The sequence below is a fragment of the Triturus cristatus genome, chromosome 4_1 (genome assembly GCF_964204655.1).
Source record: "Triturus cristatus chromosome 4_1, aTriCri1.1, whole genome shotgun sequence".
Taxonomy (NCBI): domain Eukaryota; kingdom Metazoa; phylum Chordata; class Amphibia; order Caudata; family Salamandridae; genus Triturus; species Triturus cristatus.
In genome coordinates this window covers 197,236,884-197,264,725 of record NC_140585.1, presented here as the reverse complement: position 1 = coordinate 197,264,725, position 27,842 = coordinate 197,236,884, and the positions used below count along the sequence as shown (strand labels likewise).

General features: G+C 46.0%; 1 pseudogene; it reads right to left on the bottom strand.

Annotated features, from left to right (window-relative positions):
- Positions 1-6,054: 6,054 nt before the first annotated feature.
- On the bottom strand, positions 6,055-16,204 carry LOC146854008 (mas-related G protein-coupled receptor member H-like; annotated as a pseudogene).
- Between the last annotated feature and the right edge of the window lie 11,638 nt (positions 16,205-27,842).

Below are 27,842 nucleotides of genomic sequence, written 5' to 3'. Positions count from 1 at the left end.
GAGAAAAGAATGCGCCTTTAATGAAGGGCCACCAAAAAGATACATCAATTCATTAGTCTTTTGCGTTATTTGTGTGGCATTATTGTTCGGTTTTTTGTCTGTTAAATAGTTTCTGAGCACAGAACATTCCAGCAAGCTTGGGTACAAGGGGACAACTTGAGGCTGACCTTTTAGTAGATTTATATTTATAACTGCCAGAGCCAGAATTCAGGTCAAATCGCAGTTACAAGCTGCGGTGACAGTTCCAAAGGAAGCACCAGTAAAATATAGTATGAATAAAACTACTGCAATTCCTTTCAGAAAAAAAAGGCCAAAACTGACAAAGTATATGCAACAAGCCAATTTTGGGCAGGGCGTCATTAGCACGCTATTAAAAACGTTATCACTTTCATCACCATTGTTATTACACATGTCAGTACTTGATTTTCTGACAGCACGTTGAACTCTGAAATGCAATCAACATTTAAATGAAGCAGAATTAGTGCCACCCTGTAATATCTTTATGTTCGAAGAAACTGAAAAAAACAACAAACAATTGGCTTTTACAGCATGTACATACCCTCAAAAGGAAATGCAAACAACAATCTCTTACTCCCATTTCTAAGTGATCAGCTGCCTTCTCAATTTCCTCAACGATTCCTTGATAAAAAGAAGGTGCAAAGCATAGAGTAGATGAGCACCCTTTCCTGTGTTTGGAAATATTTACCTGCATTAACTTTGCAACAAAGTTTGCAAACACTGGAGAGAGTGTGCACCAATAAGTTTTCACAATCATTGTTTTGGAACTGTCAGAGTTAGGAGTAGCTGATAACACCAATCATTCCAAATGTAAGAAGAGTTTCCAATGCAATAGGTCTCGCAGTTGTGAGAGTTTGAGCTATTGGCATTGTAAATGGCAATGCCTTTTATTTAACTGTTGGTTTTTAAAACAAAAATAAAAGGCATTGTCATTTACAATTCCAATAGCTTAAACTCGCGCGAATGCGAGACCTATTGCATTGCAAATGCTTGTTTTGTCTATCGTGAAATTTCTTTAAACTCTAAAACGCTATGCTTCTTTCAGAGTGCCACCTCGATTGTAAGTTTACTAAAGTACACTGTGCGCGAGGGCTAAATTGGTTTGCTGGCCTTTTGAGAGATTGGGTTTGGGACTTGGAGCCTGCTCCGGCATGAATTGATGTGAATGCAGGCTGCTGATGGCCCAGGTGACAGCTGTGCGTGAGATGCTGTATCGTTGAATGCACAGACCGAGCTGAAAGGTTTATTGCTGTGCTCCAATAAGCTTCTCATCGCAATACCGTCTTGTGTGTTTAGACTGAGCTCTTCCATTTGAGCGGTGGGGCTGTGTGACACTGCGTGCAATCATGTGACTGTTGCTGGGAAGAAAGTGGTGTGCTGCTCAGCTTTCGATAGCAGTGTGCCCCTCGCTGCTGGTGGGTGCTGCCTCCGTGTCTGATGGCTAAACCTTTGTCTTGCTGGTTCTGATCCTTGGTGCCTCAGTGCACTTGTCACACTGTCCTCTCCCTGTCTGGCCAAGGTTGTCTAGTCCTGCTGCCCATTGCCGAGGCCAGAGGTTGGGAAATGCGAAGCAGGGTGTCGGGGTGTGGTGGAGCCGCTGCGTCCTGCTGCCTCTCCGGCAGCATGCTTTGTAATTGCTAGCATGTGCTCTTTCCGACTGTAATGCTGCAAACTCTTGCATTGACAGATTACTGTTCAGAGGGTGTGCTAATAAAATACTTTTATAAAATCATTTAATATATGTTTAATTCTGAGATGTAGACGCATAGTGGCAGTATATCCCCTAATGCATGGTTATCCGGGGGAAGCGAAGATGTCACCGCTGTGCCTTGTATAAACACGCCGCTTCGTCTGTGGCAGACGGATGAATGGACCGGGGATTTTTAGAAAGATTTGAAAATTTGATTAAACATGGCCATCAAAAGCTTTTGTATACAAGGAGCTCAAAACAAACAAACAATTAACAGCGCGGCGCTCATGACGAGTGCCGTGTGGAATATGTATGATAAACAGCGCGGCGCTCATGACGAGCTCCGTGCTCATTATCTATTGAAGTAAGTATGTAAAAGAAAGTTCCCCTTATACACACATAATAAAGGAAAAGCGGATGAAAACAGTAGTTAGGCGCTGCTGCTTCCGGACTAAAGGGAAGTCAGTATTGGATCAACAGCCACTAAAAAGCAAGATACCAGGAGCTTTGCCAACGTCCAACAAATGGCAAACTGCAGGAGAAATTACTGGGCATATCATACAGATTACTTGATGTCCCGGAGAGACAGCGCATGCCCGCTGCCTAGGCGAGACCCAAAAATGTTTTTTGCAAGATGAAGGATGAATGCTATCCACAGAGGATGACAAGTACAGTCCCATCACCAATGCCTTTTATTTTTTTCTGATGTTTTTAAAACACGTACATGGCATTGAAAAGGTACAATGCCAATAAGTCAAATTCTCGCAATTGCGAGACCTATTGCATTGCAAATGTTTGTTATTACATAATGTTTTGTTTGCTCCTCTGAGTGGGAAAGGGTGAGGAGAAATATAATCTTGGTTCCACGTGTTTTCTTCTACAGACCAGATGTTTTCTCATCAGCCGCATTGTTATAATTCAGCCGTCACACCGTTGAACTTTTACGAAAACCTTCCGGTGGTCCTCCCTTGTTTCAACAACATCCCTCCTACAGCTGAGTCGCAGCCAGCTCATCGTGACAATCATGGGGTTCGGGCGTCCATACCACTTTCAAATCGATACGATGTCCTCGCCACTGTGGACTGACTTACTGTCGGAATTGTAGAGGGCAGTTCAGGTGGTCCCCCGCTCAGTCTGTGACTGGTGATAGTGTGGCTGATAAGACTGGCACAAAGGTCCATTAGAACAGCAACTTGGGTGGTTCCTTCATTTTATTGCATTGGAATGTTGCTGGATTAAAGGAAAAGTCTATTAATCCTGCTTGGCTAAAGTTAGCTGCAGAATATGAAATTGTGGCTCTATAAGAAACATGGGATGCCACTTGCTTTCCTGCCCCGGTCTCTCGCTGTCTGATAAACTTAAACTTGAAAGTGAAAGTTTCTGTCTGGGACAAGAAACGCTCAGTCTTTATGGCTTTGTTTATAAACATAACTTTAGTGCTTTGAGTTTTTATTTTATATAACAATAATTTCTTAAATTCTGTATGTATTCATCATGAGCATTTGTTTGCTTTACATGCGACTCTGAGACCCTTAGGAGCTAAGTGCATGTCACAACCTAATTATCTTCTTTGTGGGAACTTTCACACCAAGTTAGGGATTCATTTTAAGGCACAGGGCACGGATAGTTTTGTCCTCCCCTGGAAGAAATCTGATAGTAGGGGGGAGAGGAGTTAAGCAGGTATATAGCTGAGCACGATTCCGTTGGCCATGTTGAATTGGTTAATATAGACTGGGTAACGTTGGCCTCTTATAGAGGGCATGGTAGGGTCTTGATCATCAATTATATATTTGTGACTAGACATTTTTCTTCATGGTTTTCACATGGTGCCATATTAGCGACTGAATGGGGTCATCATAACTCCTTATATGCAGTAGGTCATTTGCCAGGGCTTAAAAATGAAATTTGAAAGACCTGGGGTTACCTTTGCCACGTTGTTAAAGTCCCACCTTCTGATTTTCATAAATTGTTAATCTGATGTGCGGGGGGGATGAAACGTTAGCTCAATTTGATTCCCTTATTCTGAGTATCAGGCAACTACTTCTGCAGCCTATTACAAGTAGGCAGGTGAACCTGCGTTAGTTCGATAACCAATATTCTGCAGCCAATCATAAACCAGGAAAAGCCTTTTCGAACACCCCAAAACACCCCGTTGTGGTGCGTGAGGTCCATAAGATTTATAAAAACACTCTGACTTCCAGAAAGAAAGAATTGTGTAGGAGGGACTGTGAGCTCTTGGAAAAAGGTGTCTCTCTCCAAGAACAATAAGATTTTTTGGGACACTGTGAATAAGCTTGAACAAAGGGAATCTCCACCTAATCTCTTTTCGAATTGCAGTGTTCCCATCACAGCCTGGGTCACGCACTTCACGGTAATGTATCATTTGGTGGAAGATGGGTGCTTGAGGGAAGAGTTGAGGGGACAGTTATCCCATTCACTAGCTTTGTCCATCACTTTGCAGAAGGCTATAACAGCTGTAAGGCAAAGTTCCAATGGAAAAGCCCCGGGGCTGGATTGGATCCCCATGGATCTAATTAGGTTCAACATGGATATTTGGGAGCCCTTGATATTGAATGTGTTGAATAATTTCTTAAGCATTAGGATCCTTACTTCCTGGTCCCTGTCTGCAATAGTTCATATTTTCAATAATGGGGATCATACGCCTCAGAAATGTTATCGCCCGATCTCCCTCATTGATATTACGAATAAAGCAATTGGGCGGGTAATATTCAATTGTTTGAAGTTGTGAGCAAATTCTAATGCCATCCTGTGTCTCTTTCAATTTAGCTTCCGACAGGGGCTGGGTATGGTGCTTAAACCTGAACCTGAATATGGGCAAATGCACTATAGCTAAGCCCTGTCCAGAGCACCTGGCCTTTGTGGAGAAATCCTACCTAAACTACGTTATATTACCTACCATATCTATGTTCCTACCATACCTTGCTTGGCATACCTTTCAACCTATCTACCATGCCGACAATAGCTTAACCACTATACTACATAACCTACACTACCTGCAATACTTACCAACCACATATATCTAGCATTCCTACATACTATACCCAACCTACAGCACCTACCAGACCTAACTTACTAAAGATATCATAGCTAACCTACCTTACCTAATCTGACTTCCACCTCTGCGGTGCATATATCTTATGTCTGTGCCCAGATGGCAGTTTTGTGAAAAAAGGGGCAAGTTAGGCCTACAACATCTTGAGTGACCAGAGCATTGGAAGAAGACTGTTTCTCAGGTTCTGTCTTCTAGCAGCGTCATATTTACTTATTCAAGACCTTCCAACAGTCTGTTATGTTTACTATTTAGGAGTAAGTGAACGTATGAGTTAATACCCATTTCAACACACTATGCAATGGATGTGAGTTTCTGGAAGATAAATTATGACTAGAAAAGTAGTAGGGGTTGGCAAAAGATATAAACCTTTATGGGACACTTTAGCTGAATTATGTATAACATGGTGTTCTAAAACCTAGGCCTCCTAGATGCAAAATACATGCCAACTTATCTGGCCAACAAGCCACAAGCTGGAAAGAACAGGCTTTTTTTAGATGAACAAAGGGTTCATGGAGTGCTGTTGTTTGATATTTTATTTTACACAAATGGAGGGGCTCTGTTATAAATACACATTTGCACTAGACAAAGAAACGTACAACTAAACACGGAAATTGAAGTGATCTCCTGGACTGAGTGATTTTTGTTCTTCTCAGAACAAAATTTATATCTGTCTCACCAAGTCAAGTCTCTAGATCTTTTTCGACAGCTGCCTTCTCAAGTCTGCTCAGGAGAGATCCTAGTCCTTGATGCAAATAGAGCAACTATTAGTTTTGACCGCTATATGCAGGAGTTGTATTTTCTTTGCATTCTGATATGTTAGTGTTTTACCAGGCAAGGGTAAGGTTTTATTGGTGACAATAAAGCTTTTGCACCTCCTCTCCTGCTAACTCTCATGCACACAGTACCTACCATACCTAAGCTACAGTACCTACCAGACCCAACTTACCATATATATCATACCTAACCTACCTTACCTAATCTGCCTTCCACCTCTGCGGTGCATATATCTTATGTCTGTGCCAAGATGGCAGTTTTGTGGAAAAAGGGGCAAGTCTGTTTGAGGCACACAGTATCACTTATACCAAATGGTTTTTGCCTAAGAACCAATGAAAATTTCAGCCTCCCCTATTTAGAAGATGGGCCTTACGATAAGCTGATGAAGATACACAAAATCGATGTATCGGTTTAGCAGGAAGATCACAGAAAGTCTTGTCTGGTACTTAAAATGTGCATTTCCACTCATCAGTCATTAGGAAATAATGGAATGTCCAGACTAACTGATGTTGCACTCTGTGGTGTATCCCTCTTCATTGTGTTTTATCACTCCTTTTTCTCCTTCCTCTTTGTCTTCCTCTTCTCCAAAGACCTTCTTCAGAGCTTTCTTCTTTAAGTTATGGACTCCTTGCATTTTCTGCCTTCCCACCACAAAGTAGATGAAGGGGTTGACACTGATATTGATTGAGATACACATATAAACTGCAAAAAAGAGAGAAGCTGCAGAGAAAGCTGATGGAAGGACCTGCAGGTAAAGTAGCAACCACACCAATCTCACAGGTGCTACTTAAGTGAGAAAGACAATGACAGTTGCCACAATGACAATGACAAGTTTTGATGGATGGCCTTGCTTTGAGTTTTTTTTTAACCATGATTAGCATAATCAGGCTGGATATAACCATAGTTGGTATAATCAGCAAGAAAACCAATACTGATAAAAATGTGTGGACTGTGGTACACCACCCCCGTTGTACCAAATAGCTCTGGGGGACAACCTATGCTATCCACCAGTGTCACAAGAAATAAAAGACCCCAGCATATGATACACAAAAGCAAGGACTGGAAGCTTGGTGTTTTGTAATGATACCACATTGGGTGATAGATGGCCAAACATCTCTCTACACTAATGGCAGTCAGTAGAAACATAACAGTGTAGTTTTCAAGGTCGAGTATGATCTCCAGTGCAAACACTAATGCCACTGGGTGCGCTGCTGGTTTTTGCTTTAAAAGAAGAAGGATTGAGATGAAGATGAGCTAGATTAAGTCAGTGACAGCAAGGTTGATGATGTATATGGTGTACTTGGTCCTTTTGATTTTTAATCATAGATACCAGAAGACCAAACTGTTTCCAATAATCCCAAAGAAGCTGATAAACAAAATTAAACCAGCTGCAATGAGGAAACTGGTGGCAGATTCCGTTACTGGATTGTCTTCCTTTGTCTCATAAAAACCTAGAGCATTGGTGATGTTACCAGGAATGCTTCCTGTATCTGCGATGGTGGCGTCTTTAAGTGCCCCATTGGGAAAGAAGATAAAACTATTTTTAGCTGCAAGAATATTAATTTCAATAAAAAACTCAAATGAAAAGGTCGTGCACTAATTTTGGGATTATGGTGGAATGCAAACCAACATAAATTCATGTGGACTGTGATAGGGCCGGATTCTTGCCTACCTGGTTATCTCCAAGAATCCTCACAAGTCGCCAGGATCTGCCAACTAGCGTAGAGGGGATGAACACAATTATCAAAATATATCGACCACAATTAGATTTCATTTGGAAAGGACCACTGACTTCGAATCTAAAATTTGTAAGATTTAATTACAACCAAAAATAACTGAACATACAGGCACCTCAATACAAGGTGCAGAAGGTAAATGGGCACTAATACAAAAGCGAGCCTACGCAAAATTCTCATACGGCTTAGAACAAAGAGAATCACCGACTCCAAAATCATCAAAAAGGTGATTGTTAGACCAATATCTATATTGGGAATCATTAGTCAAGGAAGGAAAAACGTTAATCTGTCCCTACACTAACTCTAAGGTGACATCCCTACTTAGCATTCCCATCCCACGCAAGAGAATCAAGGAAAAGGTGTCAGAAGGGAAGACTCCCTTAAGAAGTACATTCACTTAGTCAGAGCTCGTTCTAAGATGCTCCTTCTAGCTTCCCACCCAAGTCTCATCTGCCCAACCCACGGGGCACTGTCCCTAATACAAAACCCCTATATCGTAGAACACGCCCTCGGCACACCTCTTCGGCCAGGTCTTCTTTCGGTAGTTTTCCATCGAAGTTGTCTGTCGTCCAACGTCCGTTAGCTTGACCTTGGGTCCCAGGCACCTTGCATAGCAAAAGTAACTATCTCACATTCCAATGCACTCCCCTGTTGGCTTCTCACAGCATCCTAACTCCTAAAACAAAGATCTATTCTTACTATCGAGCTAAATGTCCTTGCACCTGCAACAGAAACATGGGAACGAAAAGAATCACCTCACGTCTTGAGATTTTACATTTCCCTGAAACCCAAAGCCTTTTCCAAGGGAATCATTTTCGGCCTACAACATTAGCTAACATAAGGAATGAACAGGCCTTCTCTTGGGCATATATGTGATCAGGCCTTTACAAAATTAAACACACTATTAAACCACACTCTAAGCATTCGTTCGTTATTTTCATATACGTGAATAAGCAACCTACACGTAGAACTTTAACATGGCACACATTTAGACCAATACATTGCATTGTACGAAAACTAATGATTATTCGTTTTATTTAATACATTCACAATAACTTGCAACGTTAATTCTCACAAAAACATTACTACATTTCTAATCACCTCTAAGTTAAACGATTACATCAATACATTTCTATGACACTTCTAAACATACATTGATTAATATGCGGGTGCTGGCTAACGGTGAATATGATGCACCCCTACAAATTTCAGAATCTTATGACGCTCTATCAACTGTTCTGGAATTGAGCCACAGATAGTTCTGCCTCTAACAAAATGAATTGTGAATTAGTAGCCAAGGGCTTCCCAGGTACAGTGGTTAACAGCAGATTGCAAATGCATTTGTGCAGGGCATCTTTTCCATTGGCAATGAAAAAGCTGGGAACTGTAAAGTAGGAACTGACTAACACTTCAAACAAGCATTGGCAAAGTCAATGGGCATTGGTTTATCATTTACTGTTTGCTGCGACAACTGTATTTTCAAAGGCTAGTAGAAGAGTGGTGCTAGCGTTGGCAAAGCTTATAGCAGTAGGAGGTCATTTTCTTTGGTAGTTTTATGTAACGCAAAGTTGGTCCCAGGGCAAAAGATTATTTTACATGAGCACCAGATTGCATTACACAACATCTGATTTTTTTTTTTAAGACATAGGGAGATCAATTGATTTCCCCAGAATCACAGGATGTTTAACTCGAACCACCTTACCAAGTTCCAGTGTTGGAACCTCTGATCATTAGGCCACATCGTCTCTCTCATCTTGAAATGCTATTTTGTAAACATATAGGATGACTTTCACATTGCACCTAGAATAAATATGAAACCATCATGGAATGGTTTAACAATTAGTATAAAAAGCAGTTATGTTATTCTGTTACAAATTGGCTGCCATGTTGCCTATTGTGGTAGTCATCTTGAAAGTAAGAAAAAATAACATATCCAGATGGCCTCCTGCCACAGTTGGCTTTGCCAGCGCTTGCAAAATTGCACCACAAGCATTGGTAAAGCATACAAATATCGAGGACAAAATCTTGAATGCAAAATATACAAAGGTAAGTATGTTCAGATTTTCTATACGTAACTCCACATATATGTACCTTGAACAATATACATATCTTCAATGTACGTAGATGTGGAGTTAGCAATAGTAAATTTATACTTGCACAGCATTCTCTTACCTTTCGATGTTTCAGTCTTCTATATTTTGTCCACGATATTCTTGTATCTCAATGTTCTTAGCCTTGATATTCAGTAGTATAATATAATTCTCTCAAGACTAAACTCTGGAACAGTTCTATACACAGGTCTTTCTTAATATAGTCTCACTCCTCTCAAAGTAGCCCCATTCCCAGCTATGGGATTCACTCTAAATGCTAGACAGACAAACTCTTGGCATTACTAAGAGCCTGATTACAATCTTGGCGAACAGAGATAGTCAGTCACAAACGTGACTGATATCCCGTCAGACAAATTACAATTCCATAATATCCTATGGAACTTGTAATACAGGGAAAGTGATATCCATCACATTTGCGACGGAGTATCCCATCTGCCAAGATCATAATCAGGCCCTGAGGTTTCTGCACTGTTGCCAAAGAAGAAGGGGTGCACACTCCAAACAACAGTTCAATTTACCAAGTGCTACATTGTAAAACCTAGTCCTACCCTGCACAGAAATTAGAAATCCTAGAAGAAAACTGAAATTTGAGCAGCAACAAAGGGCGGGTGCTACAAATCCCAACGTGTGCCAAACAGAAACTATTGACCAGTCCTTCTTTGGGCAGCACATAAAACATGGAACAAGGTCCTAAAGAACGTATGACTGCGCATTACGCATTCTGTGTATGATTGGAAAAAATCCATAGTTATCTATCACATAAGTAATAAATGCTTTTGTTTAATCTTTGTTATGCTTAACCGTATGCTCAAGAAACATGTATCTTATATCTGGTAAGGTTAACCAGGAGCAGCACCATGACCTCACTGAAACCGATGTACCTAAGTCTGGCGAAACCCTTACGATGAAAGATAAGAAATACTAATGACCATCTGCCTCAAAACATTTATAAAGACCAGTTTCACAATGTAAATAAACATAGGAAATTGTAGAGACTTAAATTTCACTTATAAAATGGTTTTATGGTTTCTTTACCTATTGTAAATTGCTATAGCAATGACTGACTTGGCCGACCCTGTATAAAACTGAATTAATAGCGTAATTGACATGAAGTCATCTGATAACCTTAGGTGCAGAAATATTGTCCACTCGGTCACATATTAGAGTGGGTGTCCCTGCAACCAATCTCTGTCAAGACTGCATCATCATACATCTTATGTGCCCCCAGGTCCTCAGGTCCCCTGCTCCACATCCGAACGTATGTTGATCGAGTCGCATCTTTCAGCCCACTGCGTAAAGAAGCTTCCACCCACCAGCATCAGTTACTGTACCTTTTTGCAAAGATAAAAGAATCAAAAACAGCTCTTTTTGAAAACATACATGGATTCAATTAATGTTTATCTCAGTTTAGTACCACAATGGGACATGTTCCCAGTCACAATAATGGGAAAGCCAACTGGAACAATCTGGGTGTATCTGTGTTTCGTAATAAAACAACCCCCTATATTCCTCCTCGAGTGCATAGCACGAGCCCTCTTTAGTAACAGCTGCATATGCACACCAGCAAAGATGGAAAGACACAACACCCGGCCCCAGGCACTCACTCAGACCTTAAAACACATACTTGTAGAAAGATACACAAACATGGAAAGAGTTACTTGGAGAGGTCATGCGGACACTCAGGGTCCGAGACACTGTGTAATATATGAATAGGCACAGGGATATACCATTCATAAATGCCGGGAAACAGGTCCACATGACCACTACACACAAACCGACATCACACTGAAATATCACTAACAATCAGATGTGCACAGAGGCATAGGTTGGTCAGTAAGATTGGGGGGGTGAGATTTACATTTTCCGACAGTCAGGCTGGTATGTATTGTATTATACGACAAGGAGGGTGCATGAGAGGGGCCTACAGGACGGTGGAAGGGGAGAGGAATGCGGATTGGTAGGAGTACTAAGAGAGACAACACAATATTTTGAAAAATAACCAATACTTTGAGAATTTTCAAAACAGAGGGAGGGAGTGTGTGGGCGTTTTTGTCTGTATGTATGCACACATTCCTGGTGAAATTCAACATACTCCTCTACACACCCAACTGAAAGCTCCTGTACCCAACTATTTATCAGAAATTAGATTTAACAGGGGGCTGTAACCCAGCGAATGACCCCCCCCCCCTGAAGCTACCTACGTCTCTGGATGTATGTGAACAGATAATACTGACCAAGAGAAAGCAATGCAAAACCACACTGACACAAACTGAAGCTGACAAGATTGACTACGCAGACATGTGCACTTCAACAAAACCCTTCCTTGTCCATTGGAAAACGTGACGTCTCTAGCTCTGTCTCTCATACACACTCACATGAGTGCGTGACAACACACACACACACTAACACACAGACACACACACACACACGCAAACGCACACACACACACACACACACACACACACAGTAACACCATTGAAACACCACAAAAACACTCCACACGGGGTTAGAAAAGTAGACAATAATTTTATGAGTAAATCAAGGCCAAAATGACAAAGAATATTTACAAATATAATCCTTAGAGTCTTAAAGTACCAACTTTGTATATCTAGTTGCGCTTGACCGAGGCAAATCCAAAGCTCAGGCCAACCTGGATGGAGTGTGGGTCGGATACAGGGACCAACCTAGGACAGCTAAAAAAGTACCTTGGATGGAGGCTGCATCAACATCGAAGACCCGATGCAAGGAGCAAAGGAGACTATGCGTTGTTGTTGATCCCTTGGATGTAGGCAATACGTCGGTTCTAAGCCAAGCAGTCAGCAAAGCTTCGTCAGCGAACCCCTCTGCAATGCAACAAATGCCTCATCATCAAGCAGTGCAGTCTGACGTCATTGAGCCGTGCATTCATCAAAGCAATGTTCTCAAGCAGGAAAAGCGTTGGCGAAGATGTGCTGGTTCTGATCGGTACAATGGAGACGATGCATCGAGTTTGGCTGGAGCAGCACAGGAAACTCATGTCCAAGGACCCAAGACTGTATCGGCACGTTGGGGACTCGCAAATGGCAGAGTCAATGTGCTGTTGCATGGTTGCAGGAAGTTGTTGATGTCCCTGAGATTTCTGAACCGGAGGCAAGCTACAGTCACTCTTGGTTCAAGTGGGATTGGTCCAGTACTTTCCTCAGCAAGGCAGAGTGTAGCAGGGAGCAGGGCAGCACAGTAGAGAAGAAAAGCAGGTCCTTAGTAGCAGCATTCCAGCAGAGTGGTATTCCGTGTAACAGAACAGCAGTCCTCCCTTCTGGCAGAGTAGAGTTCTTCACAGGTTCAGTGGTATCTGGTTTGGAGGGGTCAGAGACCCAGTACTTATACCCAGTTGTGCTTTTGAAATGGGGTGACTTCAAAGAAGGGTCTTTGAAGTGCAAAGCTGTCCTTTCTTCCTAGCCCTGGCTCCAGACTATCAGTAGAGGGGTAATCAACCCTTTGTGTGGGGACAGGATACTACGTATCCAGGTGGAAGTGGCAGCTTCTCCCTTCTATCCTGCCAAAGTAGGGCCATGAGAATACAGAGGGGTGCTCAGACACACCTAACCTTCCTGTGTCTGTTGCTGTCTAGTGGGAATGCACAAAGTGTAGCTGTCACCCACCACAGATGTGTATTGGAGACAGGCTGCAGGCACACAGAGCAGCAAGTTAGGAGCAATATCCACTTTCTAAAAGTAAATAACAAGTCAGGTGTGAGATTGCACTCCTTCCCTTAGCCTTTTTCAATTTTGAAAAAGGATAAGGAAAGGAGTGCATTCTCACATCTGACTTGTTATTTGCTTCGCAACATATCATCCCTATACGAGTTTGCACCCCATGGAGTTTGAAGTTGGACATTTATTGATTATCAGGCAGAGCGTTTATTACCATGGAGGCAGAAGAAATGGAACATTTGGAGTGGACTTTAAAGTCGAACAAACTTTTTTCAGATTGGCAGCTGTATTTTGAAATGTTCGAGTTGGTTTCTTTTTACATGTTGAATTTTCCAGCACACAGTATTTCTGTACTCAAAGCATGCACACGCAATTGGTGATTTTGAATAGGCATGATTTTCGTAGATATTATCTCGGTTTTATTCTCAAGTTATTGACACAAGTGCAGGGATTGGGGTGAGGAATGTGAATGTTTTGTGTTTAGTTTGGTTTTGGAGGGGAGTGCATTGTAAGATTAAGAGTTTTATTAGCATTTATCTCGTATACAGGCACTGTTATAGGACGAATAGGTCACAGGGTCACTTTGAATCAGTTAATTACAATTGAGATACGGGAGACTTGAGGGAGGTCACTTCTTTTGATAATGGTTTAAAAAAATCGGGGAGAGAGCTAAAAATATTGAGAGAAGTGCAGACGGTGTGTAAGACCGCCGATTGAGGCTCTGAAAAGGTAATGTGTGGAAGGGTTGATACTATGGGATATTTAGCGGATAAATAGGGAGGGGATGGTTTTTTTTAGCGTATGGGTAGAAAGGTAGTCAGTAAACAGGGGGTTGACATGAGTTTCTTTTGGTTAGTTGTTGTATTATTTTATATATTTTCTGTATTTTGGTTTGGAGGGATACAATAAGTAGTGGGAAAGGCCTCTTAATGTTTTGAGCACTTGAGGGCTGTGTAGAGGGCAATAATGAGAGTGAATGAGGGTGGAGGCAGTGGGTGATAAAGTAATTCATGTTACATAGCAAGTCCGTACCGAACATTAAGTTGAGCTGTTTTTTATGTTACATAGCAAGTCTGAGCTGAACATTAAGTTGAGCCCACTCGCTAATATGGTTGACCTCACATTCTACTTTTGAAAGCCTGGATGGGCAGCAGTAGTCATTTGAAACTGGTGAATAAAATATTCAGGCACAATCATCCTGTCTCCTTGGTGATAATATAAGAAGATTGGACAATAAAGTGTAGTAAAAATAATTTTGGAATACTGAGTCAAATATGGTTAACTCAGGATGAAGTGGTTCACGTCGAGGGATTACTCCCCATTCAGCAGTGTGACTGGAGGGTGCGTGAGTGAAGTGCCCGTGTTTTGTGAGATTACACTTTCTAAAAGTGGCATTTCTGAAATAGTAATGTCACATTCAATATTACCAGTAGAGAAGATTTATCATTACAATTCTAAAGATGTAAAACATGACACAGCTACTCCTTTCTAAGCAGGAATTACAGCTTAAGAATGTATTAAGGAATTCCCAATGTTACCCTATGAGAGGAGTAGGCCTCACAGTAGCAAAACATGAATTTGGGTGTTTGTCACTAACAGGACATGCAGAACCTAAAAGCACATGTCCTATGACCTACCTACCATATACAGCACCCTGCCCTATTGGCTACCTAGTGCCTACCTTAGGGGTGACATATGTGTAATATAATGAGGTTTATCAAAGGGTTTTAAATGCCAAGTCGAAGTGAAACTGAACACACAGGATCTGCAGTTGCAGGCTTGAGACATACTTGAAGGCTACTTGTGTGGGAGGCACAATCAGTGCTGCAGGCCCTCTAGTAGCATTTAATTGTATGCCCTGGGTATACAGTATACCATTGTACAAGAGACTTACAAGCAAATTAAATATGCCAAGCAGGTGTAAACCAATTATACATTTTTTAGAGGAGAGAGTTTATACAGATTAGCACTGATCAACCGCGGTAAAGTGCTCAGACTCCTAAACCAACCCAAAGAATTCAGCAAAATGAGTAGGAGGAAGACAAAAGGTTTGGGGTGACCCTGCAGAGAGGGCCATTTTCCAACACAACCCCCTTCTAGCCTAAAGCCAGGGTAGCTTGATGGACGTCCCTGCTTAGGGTGATAGCACTTGGAAAATGGTTCACTAATGTAGGGTACTTGCCAATTCAATGCCTCTCTCAACCTATTTCAGTCCCTCTGCCAATACTGTCTGTGGCCACTGAGCTAACCCATGGAGAATCCTTATCTTTATCTGTGGAACCCATCTGTGCAGAATATAACTTTAACTTGCTCACAGATGCATTCCAGTAGGTAGACAGTACCAGCATGACCAACAACGTGAAGTGACCCATGCCACTCCTTGGGTATAACTTCTGTTCCCAACCCAAGGAAAACTCTGTCTACAAGGACAGCAACCAGCAGAGGCCACTGACAACTGTCAGTGTCAAGAGCCACATCCCAGGCCATCCAGGGGCTTATGTCCTCTGTGGTTTCTCTCTTAGAGCGGGGGGCAATAGACCCAGATGTATTGTATCCTTTTTCTACTAAATCTCCCACCATTTCAGAGGTGGTATACTGCAACTGATCCTTCAACCTAGGATCGGTATCCTTGAAGTAAACTTGAGTCAGGGGTTAGTCCTTCCTCCCCCTCCATCTGAGGTTGTGTACCCTCCATTTGGGAGTGGTACCCCAGAAAACGGAACTGCCAGGGCACCTGTAGCAGCGGCTCCTCCTTGTTCTCCTAATATTAGGGGCAACTCGATCACCAGAATGTAGCCAATGGGCATCTGAAGACTGACTTTGATCCTTCTCTGGGTCACCTTCCAACCGGACACTGGGGAGACCAGGGCCATAGGGTGGAAACCATCCTGCCCATGGGCCAGAGTCGCCCTAAATATCTGGCCCGTGTACTTCTTTGGAGAGACTAGCTCTTCCACAACCATGGTCCGGCTAGCCCCAGTACCCTTCAGAGTAGTTATTGGGACCCCATTCAGTCCCACCTAGTGGAAGTGATGACCCCCACCGTCAGGGATCACCAACTCACCTTCTGAGTCTATTTCCCAGCTGATGGAGATCATGGCATGGTCCATGACCTGCCCCTGGGGACTACTTTACCCTAAGGGCACATTGGCCAACCGTGTAAAGTAAGGGTTGGCAACAATTTCCGTTCCGCTCGCGGGAAATTGCGAAATTTCGACATTTTCACGTTCCGCGCAGAACGCGAAAATGTCGAAACTTCCGCAATCTGTGAGGGAACGGAAATTGTCGCCCACCCTTAGTCAAAATACCAGTGTCATCCACAGCCTGTATATAACTTTAAGGGACTACCTCTCCTATCAGGAGCACAAACAGATTTAAAGCAGGTGCCCGAGTTGAAGGTCACTTTCAGTAACGCATTGATCAGCACAAAAGATTCGTGAGCACGGTGGAGGCTAGACAGGTGTGCTTTCTCCCCATATCTACCGTCAGCAATTTGCTGTAATCATTGATGGAGGTCTGTGCATCCATGGGTTTCTCAAGCGCAATCCCCGTGTAGTTCCTGACACCAGGAGGTTCTGTCTCCTCATCTGCTGCTCTGGTCAGTCTCTGACCCTTTATAAACAAGAGGCATGTGAACTGCATAGAAGCCCCGCCCCACACACTGGCAGTGTGCAACGTCTTCCCGCCCTTTCCCCACTATAATGGACAGCTCACTCGAGGGACCCCGGCGTCCATCGGCACGGTGGCAAAGTTACAGACACACATGGTCGCTGGAGACATCTCTTCTGGCCCTTTACACAGCTGTAGTGTAGGAAAAGCACTATACATTTACCCAACGAGGTAGCACTTACTGATTAGCCAGTAGAAAGTACTCCAGTTGAGTAGAGGTATTGCACAAAACGGTGGCATCTTCTTGGATAAATATGATGGGCAGGATTCATTCTGGCACGATGCTCCTGTCACAAAAATTAAACCTCAACAGGAAGCACTTATACTGAATTTGACCTTCAACTCGGGCACCTGCTTTATTTATATCTGTAAGTCTTACAGATATAATTAAAGCAGGTGCCCGAGTTGAAGGTCAAATTCAGTAATGCATTAATCAGCACAAAATCTCCGCGATCACGCAAAATTTTGCGTGATCGCGGAGATTTTTTGCCATTTCGCGATATTTTGCGAAAGGCACTTCCGCAAATTCCGCCCACCCTTAGTGTAAACCTCCCACCAGTGGGTGCTTTCCTTTGATAGACCGAGTCCCCCTGCTTGTGTCCTAGTTGGGAACACTCAAAGCAGCAAGTTAGAATTGGGGTGCCCTGGGCTACTGCCCACCAGAACCTTGCTCGTTCTTCTCACAAGGGACATGGGAACCCTTTCTTTACTCCTTTCCCTGAGACCTCTCTGGGTATTTCGTGACCTCCGCCTCACTCTGTTGGGCGGAACTTGAATCACCCATCCTTCTTGGGGTCACTCCAGGGCACCTTTCTGGACACAATTGTGCTGACCTAGATGCTCTACTCCTCAGCAAGCTTCCAAGTGTTGGCGCAGCTCATTAAAACAACTATCAAACATGTGCTCCTTTAAAAATAAGTTGTACAGCCCTGAATAATCATCACATTGCTGCCCCTCATCCAGACCTTCACAGCCTTGCTAGTACAATCTAAGAAATCCACTCATATCTGTGATGAGATCTTGTGGCTGACCCTGGACCATTGCCTATACTTTCAGGGGTCAGCCCAAACTTACTGATCAAGATGGCCTTTATTGAAGTTATGTTATGTTGAAGGGATTTTTTAAGCGCACGTACACCAAGCGGTTTCATGGCGCTGAGGGTGGAAGGGGCGCAGTGTTGAACGGGCAATCACCTTACTGATATGCTTGGGAAAATAGCCAGGTTTTAAGCTTTTTCCTGAACTGAGCAAAGGGGGTGCTGTTCTCAGTTCCGAGGTTTGAAGTGTAGTATGCCTGGTCAGTCCCCCACCTATCGTGTGAGAAGTGTGTCTCTCCTGACTGTGGTCATGTATATCCAAAGCCTGCCACACCAGGACATCTCTGGGACCTTGTGCAATCCTAGAGCCACTTCATAGGCTGAATACAACTTGTCTATGTCGCCCCCCACCACATACCCGGGCACCAAATACTTGGGTATATGAACTCTTCCTTAGGCAGTAGACACTGCAGGTATGCTGCCACCATTACTGCTGGATCCCACTTCCAGGGGTTTTATGTCCAGCTCTCTGAGGCTTAACTCATGGGACAGTTTCTTCTCGTCAAGAGCTAACCTCCTCTCAACCAGAGCCTGCTCTTTCTCCAGCTTAGCAAGATCCAACTTAAGCGTTCTCTCCTCCCTCCATTCTGCCAGTCACCTGATCACACAGGCTCTGCAGTGGCAAGCATGAGACAGGTTTCAAAGGCTACCTGTACGAGAGGCACAAACAGTGCTTCAGAGCCACTAGTAGCATTTAATTTACAGGCCATGGGTATATAGTTACCACTTTACAAGGGACTTACATGTACATTAAATATGCCAAACAGGTGTAAAGCAATTATAACATGCTTAGAGGCGAGAGCACATGCGATTTAGCACTGGTCAGCAGTGGTAAAGTGCTCAGAGTCCTAAAGTTAAAAATAGGAATTCAGCAAAAAGAGGTGGAAGCCAAAGGTTTGAGGTGACCCTTTTTATGCCTTACCATATCATAGCAGTCCTTGGGCTTGCAAGCATGTCTTATATACATTGAAAAGCAGCTAAGCATCACTGTCTATGTCTGTTGCAGTGCATCCTGCTTCAAGCCTTTGCTCACGTTATTGAAGTCTCGCCTTAAAGGTCACAAGATGATGTGCATTGAGACAGCTTCCTATGGTTGAGTGGCACTAGCAAGAGAAAGATGTTAAATACACCTGCATGCAGTAGCGGCCCGCCCTCTGCCAAAGTGGTGTAGCAGGCCGAAGGAGGGAGGAGGGAGGTCAGGAGAGAGGGTTCAGGGGAGAAAGATACAAAGTAAACAACTAAAAAACTTATCTTAACGCCACCGCCGTCTCCCACCCGCATCTCGCTTTACCTGCATCTGGGCATAAGCTCCCAGACTGCACTGCAGCCATTCCTGGCGCTGCATGAAAGCAGCACCAGTATTGACCGGAGCACCCAAAACCTGCTCTCCCAGGCAGACAGGGAGCAGGTGCCAACTCTCTCCAGCGCCAGCAATGCAGCTGAGACGGCCGGACAAACCCACGTGCCTGTTGCGCGTGTAAAGCGCTGGCCTAGCGGCAGTAACGCGCGCGAAAGAATTGAGACCACACTACTTTCAGTGTCTCGGTGCGAGTGCCCAAACGGGGCACGCCCCCTTTATTTATATCTGCCGCGTACGCCACCGTCGTGGCGTACGCACACCATGGGTGACCTACGCGCTCTAGCTAGAGCGCTGACTGCAACATCCCTATCCAACTTAGATGATGAAACTCGGACCAGAAGTCCCTCTTTTCAGTCACTTACTTGGCAGGCAAAGTCTTTGAGACGGCTGCTTGGTAGAGGGTTCCGTCGCAGCTCGTACCTGGCCGTCGCTCGGGTGTTGGTGGTCGATGGGCCATCACGTTCCGCCTCCTCAGCTTCGGAACTGGGCCCATCCCGGGCTGCCATCCCTTCGGGCTGGTCGGGTGGTGGTGACCGTTCTCTCTCGGGGACCCTAACGTCCTCCTCGTCCTCTCCTCCGGACTCCAGGCGGTGTCTTGTGGCTGTGGGGATGCGTTTGAACCACGAGATGTTGCGGGTGGCTGATTCGTTCCCCCGGCGAGCTGTGACCATTGTCCCTCGGCGGCGTTCCACCGTCCAACTTCCCGGCTCGTATCGTGGCTTGAACTTTCCCCCAGGTCGTCGGTCCCTGATGAGGACATTGTCCCCCGGCCCAAGGGCACGCTCCCGACACCCTCTGGCCCGGCTCACTTGCTGGTTTCGGCGTGATCGTTGTCGCAGCGCTTGTTCCGCCTCAAATGGTGGGGGGGCCCACCCTGGGACTGTGGGAAGACCATCCCGGCGGGTCCCCTTCAGCATGAGGGCCCAGGGGGCTTGCTTGGTGGAGCAGTGGGGTGTGCTCCGGTACTCTCCTAGGAAGCGCTGAATTTCTCGCTCAGGGTCCAGCCGCTCAGCACTGGAACTGCGGAGGATTTTGTTTAGTGTCCTCATAAAGCGTTCGACCTCGCCGTTTGCCTGAGGCCACTGCGGGTTGATCCGCCGGTGTCGTATCCCTTGGAGGGCGAGGAACTCCCTAAACTCGTGGCCTTGAAACGGCGGCCCATTGTCACTTTTCAGTTCCGACGGGCGCCCGAACATGTGGAATATCTTTTCCAGTGCTGGCCCTAGAAACGTGAAGGCGGTGGATGGCAGCGCCTCCACCAGGGGGTACTTGGAGAAATTGTCCATCACTATAGCGTTACTCTCCCATCGGGGAGGGTCCCGAAATCAACACTGATTTTGTCCCAGGGGTGCTTTCCTGGCTCTTCAGTTGCGATGGGGGCCGGATGTTCAGGTCCGCTAGTCATCTGACACGCTGGACAGCTCCTTACGATGTCACCCACCAGGGCGTCCAATCCCGGGAACCACACCTTTTCTCGCATTCTGGCCTTCATCTTCTCCGTCCCTTGATGTCCCTTGTGGGCGAGGAGGGTGGCCTGGCGGCGCAGCGCTGTTGGCACGACGATCCTGGCTCCCCTCAGGACTATCCCGTCTCTGGTGGTGCTGAGCTCGTTCCGTACGCGCCAGATCTGCTGTAGGTCCGCCCTTTCTTCCTGGGTCCACGTGTTGGCAGACTGTAAGAAGTTGGTCCACGACCCTCGCTGTAGGGCTTCCCTGGTCTTGGTCATCACGGGGTCTTGTTCCGCGGCTTGCAGAATCTCTTGTAGTGTCAGTACTTGTGGGCATGTTAGTGCCGCGATGAAATCGAGGTGTGCTTCGGCGTCGTCTTCCTCCGTTGTCCCAGCCGGGACGTGTTCGCGGTTGCCTGGGTGTCTGGACGGGAAGTCGGCCGGGTTCTTGGCGCCAGGCCGGTACGTTATGTCCATGTGGTACCGTTGCAGTCCGATGGCCCACCGTTCTATTTGTGGCGGGGGGTGTGGGGCTGTCCCTCTGAACAGGGGTACCAGCGGCTGATGGTCCGTCACGACCGTGAACGGGTGTCCACAGACGTACAGGTGGAAGTGTCGACAGCCCCATCTTATGGCTAGTGCCTCCCGCTCAATCTGGGAATATCTTCGTTAGGTCGCTGTGAGCGCCTTGCTTGCGTAGGCCAACGTGGCCCACCGGCCTGGTTCTTGCTCTTGGGTGAGGACTGCCCCAAGTCCCACTGGGCTGGCGTCAACTATCAGCTCCGTCTTCCGTGCCGGGTCGAAATAGACTAAGGTGGCCTGGTCGAGGAGCGCTGTTTTGACGGATTGGAACGCGGTGTCTTCTTGGGGCCCCCACTGCCACGGGGCGTCCTTTTTCGTGAGTTGTCGGAGTGGCTCAGCAATCGTTGCTAGGTTCGGAATGAACCTTCCACAGTACGTGGCCATTCCCAGAAAGCTGCGTACCTCTGCGGCGGATGCAGGTGCAGGGGCGTCCTTGATGGCTTGGGATTTCCGGGGATCCACTTGAATGCCGTCGTTGGTAAACGTATACCCGAAGAACTCTATCCGCTGCTGAAACAGCTGGCACTTGTCTTTGTGAAGTGTGACTCCGTACTCTCTGAGGCGTGTCAGCGTGGCTCTGACTCGCCGATAGTGTTCGTCTACGGTTGTGGAGTGAATCAGGATGTCGTCACTCACATTCATGACTCCGGGCAGGCATTGTAAAATGTCTCTGATCGTGTTCTGGAAGATCTCCGCCGCTGACGATATCCCGAAGTTGAGTCGTCGGTATCGTCCTAGGTGTGTACTGAAAGTGGTGATGTACCTACTCTCCCTGGCCAATGTTAGCTGGTGGTAGCCTGCGTTTAGGTCCAATTTGGAGAACCACCGGGCGCCGTTGAGGTCTGCGATGATGTCATCCATGGTGGGCGTGATGTGCCTCTCCCTCTTGATGGCTTTGTTGGGGAGCCTCATATCGATACACACCCGGATTTTACCTGGTTGACGAGGTTTCTCCGCGATTACCATCGGGGACACCCACAGAGTGGGGCCGGTGACTGTCTCTATGACCCCTTGTTCTTCCAGTTTCTTGAGTTCTTCCTCCACCAGAGGTCGTAGACAGAACGGAATTCGCCTGTGTTTCAGGGCTGTGGGCGTGACGGAGTGGTCGATGTGGAGCTTGACCGGTGGGCGTTTGATGTTTCCTAGGCCGGTGAATAGTTCTGGGAACTGATCCAGCAGGTTGGCCGTTTGAGTGTCTTGAACTTTCCGGAGGAACACCAGGAGCCCTAGGTCTTCAACGGCATGCCCGCTCAGGAGGGTGTCTACCTCTTGATTGATGATGTGCACCTCAATGGAGATTTCGGCATCCTCCGTTCCCACCGGTACTGTCATTTTCCCTAGGAGGGGCAAAGGAACATCGCTGCCGTAGGCATAGATCCGGGCCTTCGAGGCTTTGAGTTCTGGCTTTGGTCGGAGGCGATTATATTGCTGCACTCCCATGACAGTGACGGATGCCCCCGTGTCGATCACGGCGTTCACCTTTGATCCTGCGACCATGATGTCGCACCGAGGTTGAGGACGTCTCGTGCTTTTTAAGGCTCTGGTGAACGAGACCACGTATGTCTCCTCTCCGTCGTCAGACTCCGAGTTGTCCCCCTGTAGGGCTTGCGTGTGTCTAGGCCCGGTGTCGGTTCGTGAGGAGAGGGATAGTTGGGATAGTTTCCTCACCATGCCTCTTGTGGGCCTCTTCCCTCGAGCATCCTTCCGTGTGGCGCGCTTCCTGCAGACGGAGGAGAAATGGTTCAGGGTGCCACAGTTGGTGCACGTCTTCCCTTTCGCTGGGCAGGTTTTTCCTTGATGTTCTTCGTACCCGCAGTAGTCGCACTGTGTCGGGGGCGACTGTCTAGCTGCTGGCCGGCGCTTCTTCTCGTGTGTCCGCACTGCGTCTGCACGCTCCGTTTTGACGGTCACACTTGGCCCCGCACCTCGCGTGAGTGCTTGTTCCATCTCTTCTGCCCGTGCATCGGATAGATCGTGGGATCGTGCTAGCACCAGGATGTCTGCCATCGGAATGTTCGGTTGGCGGAGGATGAGGCTCCGCAACTTCTTACTTCGGATGCCGTAGATGAGCTGCGCTCTGATCTCCTCCTTCGCCCGGTCGCCGACCAGATGAGTGTCCGCGAGCACCCTCAGCCGTGCATGAAATGCATCCACCGACTCCCCTTCTTTTTGCTTCGCCTGACGCATTTTGAAACCTTCGAAGTCCGGATTCATCTGGGGGTCAAAGTGTGTGTTGAGGGCCGTCACGGCTGCTTCGTAGTCGTCCGCGCCACCAGTGTTAGGGAGGTGTTTGAACAGCAGGTATACCTCTTCCCCCGCGTAGTGAAGAAGGAGCGAACGCTTCATCGCGCCATCCGTCTCCCTGGAGCCGATGAAGTAGTTGTTGAGCCGCCCAATCCATGTCTGCCAGCGTGGTGCGGCCGTTGCAGGGTCAGCAGTCTCGCTGAATGGTGGCAGGACGCCAGTCGGCGGGTGAAACGGGTGGCTTGGCGGTGGGAGGTTGTCATCCCCATGGCGCTGCTGCGGAGGGTGGCTCTGGGTGGTGTAGCGGGCGTGCGAAGGCTGGACAGCGGTCAGCACAGCCGGGGCCTCAGGCAATGTCGGAAGCTGGCACGTGGGCCTGTGCAGAGGAGGTGGCGTGAAGATGCAGGCCTAAGGCAGGGCTGTGAGGGAGTATGCGGGAATCTTCATCCGCTACTTGCTACAGGCAGTGTCTTGTGCACACGTGCTCACCTCGAGGTGCGGGCCGTGTCAGGGCTAGAACGCCGACAGGGTGATCAGCCGGTGCGGCCGCACGGCAGGCCCGAGGGAGGTCCGTGTGAGGCAGGTGCGTGTTCGCGGGGCTGCCGCGTCGCGCTCAGCAGGAGGTGGTGCTGTGTTCGTTCCACGCGGCGGGTCCGGCCGCCTCGTCGCCAGTGTTGCGCGCGTGTAAAGCGCTGGCCTAGCGGCAGTAACGCACGCGAAAGAATTGAGACCACACTACTTTCAGTGTCTCGGTGCGAGTGCCCAAAAGGGGCACGCCCCCATTATTTATATCTGCCGCGTACGCCACCGTCGTGGCGTACGCACACCATGGGTGACCTACACGCTCTAGCATCAGACGCTAGAGCGCTGACTGCAACAGTGCCCACCACTCCCTCACCAGCAGTGTCATCACCTGGGCCCGCCCCCAAGACTGACAGAGTCCTGGAGGCGGGTCCATGGGATTAAAATAAAACCCGTTTTATTATAATTTTACTTGCTGCTGGCGGCAGTGGGGGAAGCGCTCCCCCGCTGCCGCTGCTTGCATGTGCACTTCCTCTTTCCTTCAGGGCACACTTTGCACGGTAGGGCACAATTCCAATTTGTACTGGTACCTTCAAATTAGACTCTAATTGTTTCCACTCACATTCTGAAATAAAAATGGATTGACAGCTGTATAAAGTTATCACAGTTACATTGCATTCATGTAATGGTGTGTATAGAAAATGTCGTTTTTGTGATAAAAGACTAGCTACACTTGTCACCACTTAAGGATTTCAGTAACCAAGAAGGGGTGGATTTTGTGTGAAGATTTACAGAGCTCAGATTCACGTGGTTTAGAAGACGTTCATATAACCTGCAGCATTAAGGTTTTATCACAATAATTTGGTGAACTGGTCTGCTATGACAGTGTGAAAGATCATGTGCATAGGGATCAGGGGAAGTGGGAGGAATTACCACCCTAAATTTTAGAGTGGGGGTGTATAGAAAAATATTCCCACCAGATTTTGAAGTTGAAGCTAAGGATCAAAAAGTGACAAGAACATGAGTCAGCGTAAAGCTCAGTGAAGGAGATACTCTGTGGAGGGGGTGGGGTGACCTCTATGTTTAGATAATTATTTAATTGCAGTCAATGAGGTGGCAATTTATTCACTGACTCCCTTTCAGTATTAACTGATAGTTAACCTTACTATAACTATGCTCTCACCTTTGAGCATCTCATTTGTAACATTCCTGCTAAATTTCATTATCTTTTCAGCCACTGTTAGAAGAGTTGCTTCTCTCCCCGACTCGCTCATAAACTAGTACCCTAGCTGAGTGGGGTACTGCACCTGCTGCAGCTATCTGCAGGTGCTTTACATTTCTGGAAAAGTTCACATCACATTCCTTATTTATGTCTTTTATTTTCAAATTCCACCTCCTTCTGTACGTACAGTGTTAAAACGCCGTTTTTAGAATTGGAAGGGCATCACATACCATCTTTACATCTACCAGAGCTTCACAACATGGGAGTAACTGAGCTTGGCACTAAAAGCTGTCCTTAAAGTGCTAGATGCCTCGTTATACTACAGGTACTACATGTTAATATCTTATTAATATGCCACAGAAGCATCTCCTTTGTATTCGCCACAGATTTCAACTTCACTCCTTTTTAATGTCCCTGTAAAACAGCGAGATCCCTCAGGGAGGGCAGCGCTCGCTATTTGCATTTAGGGCGGGCTTGGATGAAGGGCAGGGCCCCCAGCAATGCCACATCAGCGAGCCTTTCAAGGGCGATACATTGAGAACCATTACTTTGGGTAATAGTAACACCTATGATTTACAGCGCTCAGAAACAGCAACAACTGAGTACGGAGCACTACATAAAACACGTTTCATTTCCATTCTTCTTCTTCTGTAATAGTAGCAGATAGTGGCTAAAGATGGTGACTGGGCTCGCATAACATAATGGAACCAGCTTGCCGGGTGTCCCTTCACAGTAGTCACCTCTCCATTGCACAAAGTGCCCACAACTCACTTCAAACATCACAGCCCTCCATAGAAGGCATACTGCCTGCATCCTCCATAACCTCCTTTAGGCCATCTAATAATACCACTAAACATTTTTGTGAATTCACATTCTCCCCCACTAAAGATCACACTTGACTATTAATTATTTAATCTTCAGCATAGAAACTGAAGTAAATGCATCGAAAGATTTCCTTAAGAGCACTAAAAGAATAAGAATAACCAAAAGTAACACCTGAAAAACCTTGTGTTCCGGAGCAGCGTGGGCTTTGGGGGGAGAAGTGCTTCAACGTCTCAGGGGCTGGTAAGCACTTTATAAATGTAATCGCAGGCAATCCATTGTAGTTCATAGATCAGCATATTTACCCTACACTGCTTGACACACTTAAACTCACAAAAGACAAAACTGCTTTTGTGAATGTAATGTCCACCACCCAGCACTTCACCAGTCCCCAGCAACACAACCCACCTCTCCAACTACAACTAGAATACTTTAGTCCTCCACTGCAAGTCTCAATAAGATGCATCATATCATTGCTTCTTGATACCTCACAACGACAATCAGATATAGAATGGTGTTAGACATGTCAGCCTTAGGGCGGGCTTCCCCGGTACTGTTTGCCTTCACTCCTCCTGTTTTGCTGAATTCATTTCTGATGGCCTAAGGACTGTGCACTTTAGCACTGCTAACCAGGGCTTAAGTGCTTGTGGGCACATTTAGTTTACTTGTAAGTCCCTAGTAAATTGGAACTAATGTTGACCCCATGATTTGAAGCAACTACAGGCCATTTACTCTTTTTCTGGCTGTGGCGAAAATGTAGGAGAAGCTTGTTAATAGACAGCTGACAAATTTCTTAGAGACTAATTGCCTCTTACATGACTCCCAGTATGGCTTTAGGAAAGGATAAGGTACTTAGTCGGCCCTGCTGGAAGTCTCGGAATTTATTAAAGAGCACCTTGATCAAAACTCTGTGGTCATGGTAGTGCTCCTAGACTTATCCTTAGCTTTTCACACAGTCTCTCATGAGACTCTTCTGGAAAGGTACAGGAGCATAGGGTTACAAGGCCAGGCCCTCCTTTGGTTTAAGTCTTTCCCAGAGGACAGGACACAAGCTGGAAGACAGGACTCAAGCTGTGTTGCTATCTCCTTTCTCCTCTTTGGAAAAAAACAACCTTTTTACCATTTATCTATATTCTCAGGGTTATTTCTTATGCTGAGGACACACAATTTCTTCTATCCTTTCAGAAAAAGGACACACCGGTCTTTAACTCTTTTAAAGCGTGCCTAAGGGCTGTTGGAGATTAGATGAGCAACTCTTTTCTCAGGCTAAACTCTGAGAGAAGTGAAATCCTCTTTTTCGGTACTAGTTGCTATGCAAGAAATTGGTGGCCTTCAGAACTGCGTACTCCCCCTCCTGCTAGGAATCTTGGTGTCATTTTTTTACTTGGAACTTTGCTTTGCTCCCCATGTAAAAAGTGTATCCATCACCTGATTAGCCACCCTTAAGTCTCTAAGAAGAATGATGTAAATTGTACCTAAGGACACACATAGGACCATTGTTCACATTGTATTGACGTCCAAATTAGAATATTAGTATATAAGAACTTGGGACTCCTTGCTTACTCATTGTGTCATCTACAGATCATGCAAAATGCTGCCATTTTCCTATTCTAACCATTTGGTACCTATAGCTTGTTCCTGGGTCACATGACTCAGGGTATTTGGCAGTTGTCCTTTGTGTATTCCTCTCAGACAGCATCACAATAGAGGGTCATGGTGTTGGCAGGATGGGCTGTCACCTACCACACTTGTACTTCATAGGCACTGTCTCAGCTCACACACGA